At 38.0% G+C, this 7,262-nt stretch overlaps 1 long non-coding RNA gene across 1 annotated transcript; it reads right to left on the bottom strand.

The window, feature by feature from the left end:
- Positions 1 to 358: 358 nt before the first annotated feature.
- LOC121285262 lies at positions 359 to 6,952 on the bottom strand. The gene is made up of 2 exons (XR_005944621.1): positions 6,385 to 6,952; positions 359 to 735 (listed from the first exon to the last, which is right to left on the bottom strand). It is a non-coding gene; the product is annotated as an uncharacterized LOC121285262 (long non-coding RNA).
- Positions 6,953 to 7,262: the final 310 nt, after the last annotated feature.

Here is a 7,262-nt window from a genome sequence, read left to right as displayed (position 1 = left end):
TTATAGAACATCAAATCCAATTATTCAAATGTAACAACAGTAAATATTTAGATTCTGTGACGAAAATACTTTCACAACCTTTAACAGTTCAGCGGTTCTCTACTGTTGGACGCTTTCCCGCAGGCTGTAATTTTCTCGGGTGTGAAAATGCCTCCTTTAACCGAGCTGCTATACTGTACTTGTCCAGTAGGAGGAACTCAAACACATAATTGGAGTCCAAGGATATCTCTCTCACGTTAAACTGTAAACGAAACTCATTTATAAATGATTCCAACAAAGTAATTTAAGAAAATAAATGATAGTGATATAGGAAAACATTTAGAGATTGATTATGTTTGCTGGATTAAATGTAGTCAAATTTGATTTGATTTTTTAATAAAAATTGCGAGATCTACACTAAATCTTTGAGTCAGAAAATTACATAGTTCCCCAAGAGATTATTATTTGTTAGGGATTCACAATATAGATCACAGAATATTTTCAGAGTACCCGCGTAAAAGGAAAAAAATACAGGCGTTTTCTTAAATTTGTAACATTGCATCGTTAGGGGGCAACATTAGACTGCAGATTTTCTCTTTCGATTGAACATAATTGTGCTTGTCCCGTCCAGTCCACTAGATGGCGGGATTGCTCCGGAGCTGACGCTCTTTCCCAGCGTGTTTCTATGCTGCTTGGCAAAGTTGAAATACAGCAGTGTTTTGTGACGGATTGTCTATTCTAACTCTCGCCCTCTTGCTGAAGGGAAAGATAAGCATAGCATAAGTGCGTTTTAATATTCAGCCTTTGGAATAAGATTTTATAAGCAAGCGGCAACAGTGTAGTTCTAAAGATAAGCGAATGTTGCTATAATCCTGAGAGTGGAGTCTATTTTCATTAAACTTTTAGGTTTTATAGCTTGCCTGGCAAAGAACGCGATTGCTTTCATTTTAGATGTGGATATTAGCAAGATTTTAGGCACTTTTTATTGTTAAATATAGTCTTAGTAGCACATGCACATTAACCTGAATATTTATATTATGCAATTAACGCTATAACCCTTGGCAACTCTGCGACAACAAAAGGGAGAAAAAACTGTATGTAAATCAGTTCTTTTTGACACTGCTTTTTGATTTTGATCTTAATAATATGGTGCGTAGAGTAACTTAAAATTAATTATATGGTACTTGACTGGGAGGAAGGCCGTGCTATTGAAAAGACTCAGTGTTGGTGGAGCCGGCCACCTGCACTGGGCTGCATTAGACAGAAAAGAATAGAATAAATTGCCGAAGGTTTCTTAATCAGGGGAAGGTCGAGCATTTCCCCCCATCTCCCAAAATGTTGGGAAATATCTGGGCCGGAGGAACGGGCTGGAGCTATGAAGGGAATGCTTTTTTTGCACAGAAGGTATGCTGTATATCTGAATTAGTAACCGATAGCTTTGCTACAAACAGCCTTTTTCAATGAGCCTTATAATTCTTATAGCGCAAGTAACAGTCGGACAAGGAAACAATGTAAATAAATCTTTTGCCTCGAATAGAATTAGAAATGCGAGTATATGTGGGAGGTTAAATTCTCTTGTTTTTTCACTGCATCTACTTTTCGATTTTTTGTCAACATTGTAATGAACAGCAAATATATGTTGTAGTAATATTTCATGATATGAAACTGCTGCAGTTTCTATATGCAATTAGGAATCTATAAAATTCGGTCCTTTATCATTCAAGCGTTACAAACTCCACAGTGTTTTAATTTTCAATCTAATACTATTTTTACAATGTACGATATGATTATATATTGTGATTGGATTTAAAGTGTGCTGTTAAAACTCTCTTTTAATTCGGATTTAATTTTAGTTAAGGTGCTGACTCAACATAACCAGAACAAATTGTAATCAGGCGAAGTTATCGTTTGCATGGCGTTGGTGTTAACAAATGATTGGTGAAACTTCTTTTTCACCAGTGCCCGTTAATGGAAAGTCATTGGCTGCAATAATTGTTTCGACAAAGCCGTACAGTTCGTTGTATTCTTCCCCAGATTTTAACCGCGGTATGCAACTTCAGTTTGTGTTCACTCTAACTTGCTCTCATTTCCACTTTTGATAAGAAGATTAACAGATGCCAATCAGAATTTGAAGGACTGAACGAATGAGTCGCTCAGAGAGGAATATAATAAAATGGAAGTTGTGGGGGGTGATGAGGGTGGTGAGAGAAAAGGAAGGAGCAGAATCTAGATCACTTCAATAGCTGTTAAAAATCCACCTTTAATGGAATTTGTGGCAAAAATCTGCACTCTCAATTTAACTGTTCCATACTAAAAGCAAATCCGTGTATTATTTTTAATAAATAGAATATACAAACTGTGCGTCATTTATATAATATATGATTTTAAGAATAGATTTTTCAGATTTTTAAAAAATTCCGCTTAAAGATTATAATATGGGAAATGATCTGTCTTTATAATTTAAATCTTCTTCATCCTTATCGTGCTCATTTAATCTAAACTCTTCAGATCTGACGGCGAGATGATCTGCTACATGGTAACAGAAACAGTAATCGCTAGTTTAGATAGTTATAGGAGGATATACGAGTTACAGCATTTTGTGTGATTTATACCTGGATATATCAGTGATTAATGACAGATAATTGGCTAATCTGAAAGCAATTTTTCAAACCTCCACCAAAAGAGCTACAAGGGAACTCTTGAGGGAGAAAAAAACCGTTGGTTTTAAACATAAACATTAATACTATGTTAATAGAAAGGACGGGAAATAACTCGTTTGGGCGCTATTTTACCGTCCTGGTCACATAAATGGAATAAAAAACTGTAGAACCTAATCTCAAATGTCACAGGATAGATTACACAGTACATTTTTCAAACGTGTTTTACATACGGCTTTTAAAATTAATATCCAGGGTCACACAAATCTCTTCCCTCTTAAGTAACAGAACTGTGGAAGCAATTGGGGAAATTTGGGGGGATTTTGTGTAGTTGGAATATTTTTCTAAATTTTTTATAATTTTTTTATATATTGTATTTTTGATATCGCTATAAATATCAGGGGGAAAGTGTAAACAAAAACTTATAGAGTTTGTGAAATATTTACGGCACTTAATCTGATGTTATTCTTTAAATGAAGCTACATACCAGTGTTTGTGAAACTGCACTAGTCGCCGTTGTTTACATGTAGTGAACTCAAAACAGAAAAGTACAGCCACTATTGGAATTAATCTAATGAAGAATACTGAAACATAAACATTACAATGTAAAATGATTCCGATCTAATACTAGCCGTGCTGAGGTAATGCGTCAGCATTTCACTTTATTTGTGTGGCCAGGGAAACACTGAGCGAATCTATACATTGTCAATAACATAAAGTCATTGTTCGGCAGCCTTCAAACCAGTTATTTTCAGTCCCTTGTCAATTATTGATGGCCAGTGGATTTTTAATTAGCTGATAATAAAGGGAGTAGATTTATCATAATCCTTAATTTCAGTTCTAGCGTCTTTATCAGATCTTATGGCGGGCGGGTTTAGGCTGATGTTTATAGTTCCCCGCTCCAGCCTCGAACAACACAAGAACAAAACAGAACAGAAAATGATGGAAATACTCGGGAGGGTTGGCAGCCTCCTCACAACAAAACTTGGAGCCGCATCCGTGTTCCAACAGACAATTTCAGCAAAATATATTTTAAATATTGCAAGGTCAAGATGAGATGCTCAGTAAGATGTATTTATGTTCAGACGTACGACAAGTTTGCGTCATGATGAAAGATTCGGGGTAATTTCAATTTCAAGAGCTTTGCATAGAGCTTGTTTAAAAGACGGAGAGCATTAGAACGAATGCCAAATATTAAATAAAAGGCGAATTTCAATAATCCGAAATAAGGCGACACGCATAATACACGATTAAGAGTAACTCATGCCGGAACGATTTAATCTGAAGATATATCAGGAATGTTTATCAGGGTGTATGTGATCACAGAATACTAGGAGTTATTCAGATTGTTTGCAGCTATCTAGAGCAGGAATATCAACCCCCATCCCCCGCGCCCACATACACACACATACAATCTCTCTCACACATTCACACACACACATTCACACACATATACATATTTACACACATATACATATCACACAGACACAGATATAAGCATTTACACATATCATACATGCACGCACACATACATACACCCATACCCATACATACACAACCTCACACATGCACAGAAACACAGCCCACCCGACCCACCCCCCCCCCCACCACACACACACACACACACTTGTCCATACATACACACTCAAACAGACACATGCACATTCACACACACCCTCACACATATACACTCGTCCAAGTGCAAGACGCGTGTCTACTCCTTTAAAAATAGTTAGAAAATGCATTTGTGTATATAAGTTGTATTGTCCTGCACTGACCTTTTTTCCCTTGTTAATATCTATCACTTCTCTGCTGTAAATTCGCCAAATCTAAGATGGTTCGCGTTTATATCTATGAAGATTAAAATTTACCTTTAATATTTTGCTTCTGTATTGTACATGTGGTATATTCCACATTAGTGATGGAATCAGATACTCGGTTATAAAGTACAACCAGAAACAAAGAAGAGGACATTCTATTTAACGAATGTATTTGTGAATAATAATTATAATGATAATTTTTAGGTATATTTTACTTACAAATCCGAACAGGCAGAAAACACGACACTATTATGAATACAAGTAACTGGCATTAGGCTATTGTAGATGCTGTTATTTTATCTGAGATGCCGTTGTTATTACTGATAATTCTAACAGGTCATTGTACAGATTGTGGTTTGTTTGTAACTGGCGGAAGGGAATGAACTTGTAAAAATCCCAATCGGTTACAGTGTGTTTGTCATATTTTCTGTTGTTTGAAAATAGTTTATTGATTGTAATAACAGACGCGATATTTTGATCTGTGCTGACATAATGGGTGATTTATGGATTCGTTTGATATTGATTTCACCCTGTTAACTATTCACATGGAAATGATAAATGAAACCTTACTAACTTCTAGTTAGAGAAAAAAAATGTAAAGAAACACAATCCCCGCTGGTTTACCGGATCCCCCATTCTCTGTATCCATTAATTGCCTGAAGCTTTCTTTGCAGTACATGCTAAATAACTAATTGCTGATGAAATGTAATCAATTGAAATTCAAAAAAATATATCTCAGTCTTTGAGTTTATTGTCATCTCATTTTAATTGGACATTTTGCAGCCCAATGGGGGGAAAAGGGATTTGCTGGTCTGTATGTGCAATGTGTAATGTGTAACGTGTAATGGACTTTAAAAGAGGGAAAGACACTGGTGGTTGAACTGGGAGAGTTCTGGATGATCATTAACGGGCGCGGTTTGGAAAGGGGCAACACACAAAGAGTCACCATGCAGCGCGGAATGTGTAACTGAGGGCGGTTCATTATTCTTGTCATCATTCTTCTGGCACATGTGTGCATTTCAGAAAACGATTCCATCAAACGTAACAACAGAAAAGGACAAGAGAAAGAAAATCATGTTTGAAATATCTAGTTACCCGTGTACTAAAACTGACAAAACCCGGGAAGACTTTAGCTGAATAAAACCATTCCTGAATCGCCCGCTTGCTTAGTCGGTGCCGAGTCCGTTTACGATTTACTATAGATATTAGTTTAATGTAAACCTGTTTGTATTGGAGTAAATTTAGATTAGGTCCGGTTAAAATATAACAGGTTTGACAATGTTTCAATCATAAATTTTATACAAAACATGCATGAATATGAGAGCCAAATAATTCATGGAATATGCCGTGGAACCCAATCAAGAAAAAAGTTTAGATTTGAAAGGTTGAACGATTATCCTACCAATAAATGCATAGTGGTTTAAAAAAAAACACAACTATCGCAGCGTGTGGATGTTTAGCAGTTGCGGTATTATGAACTGGACCTATGGAGTCAGCTGTATGGAACTGCTCTCCGCGCTTTAATAAAAACCAACCTCCAAGTGGTTGTGCCACTGTGTGGATGATACTGGGGAGGGGGCGGGGAGAGAAAATTGAGGTGTTTGCATTTAATACGAGTGAAAGTATTACTAGCAATCCGATTTGAGAGGAGACATCTGTCTAATGCAGCCAATAAGAGCTATCCATTAGTGTTATTGGAGCTGAGAAGCGGGGACAGCAGATCTCGATGAGATTAAAGAATTCACAATCGGATCAGAGGTTGGCAGCTCAACCCCATACATTCGGAGCGGCAGAATGTCAGACAGACTGCACCAGCACCGCTCCCAATGTAATCCGATTAAAGTAAGAGCAGGCAAGCTACTCTGGTTCCAGTCCACGTGCAATCAGAGGGATAGATTCAGGTAAACTGCTGCGCTCAGGCTTCTTACATAAACCATATAACAGTATTACAGCCAGGTCCAGAGCTTCACAGCACTCCTCCCTACATCCTGATCAGACCAAGGTGTCAGCGGCTTTCCTTTGGTCGCCGTTCCGTTGGGCAAATCGCTTCACTTTCACTTCGGGCTCCAGTCCAATCTGGAACGGTGCAGAGCACTTTTTTGATTCTAGTTTGTACACGACATTGCCCCTCCCCCCCCAGACAAAATTGATTCAGCCTCACTCCGTATACCATCAGTCAGGAAGGGCGTGGAAATCCTGTCCAGACAATCCTGTCAAGACCTGAGTCCGACAACCCGGTTCCAGTCCAACCAATGTCTAATTGTTTTCCAATCGAGCGGTTTTTGCTACTCTGTCACCCTCCGAAACTCTCCACCAGCGTCAACTTGATGCGATCCATGTAGAGTCGGAGAGCCTGTGCAGTCCACACTGGCCGCTTCTCCTCCACAACTGGCCCACTTTCAGTCACATGTCGCTAAATCGGAGTAGTGTTATTCACGGTATTCCACGCAGTTAGTAGAGAAACGAACAGTTCTCCCTTCAGCCCATCCATTTTCATTGGGCCACTGCAGAATATATTAATCCGTTCGATTCGATCTAGCGAGAAATGGGCGGATTCAACATTCCAGCTCTCCGAAAAATAAATGAATGGATTTGTTGTGGGGGGAGGGGACACCCTTCTGATCCAAACACAATATTTCTTTAACATAAATAAACATGCCCTTCGGTGCTGTTGCTTGTAAATGATGCCAATTTATGACAACCCCATAATATTATTCATTTGTTGGATAATATGAAAGTGAAGTGTCTTTAATCTCGTCACATTTTGTACCCACATTAAAACGGAGGGTTTTGCAGTTCGTATTGG

This window comes from Carcharodon carcharias, chromosome 1 (genome assembly GCF_017639515.1).
Source record: "Carcharodon carcharias isolate sCarCar2 chromosome 1, sCarCar2.pri, whole genome shotgun sequence".
In the NCBI taxonomy this organism is placed as follows: domain Eukaryota; kingdom Metazoa; phylum Chordata; class Chondrichthyes; order Lamniformes; family Lamnidae; genus Carcharodon; species Carcharodon carcharias.
The sequence above is the reverse complement of the archived record's forward strand: the minus strand, read 5'-3'. Positions and strand labels throughout refer to the sequence as shown.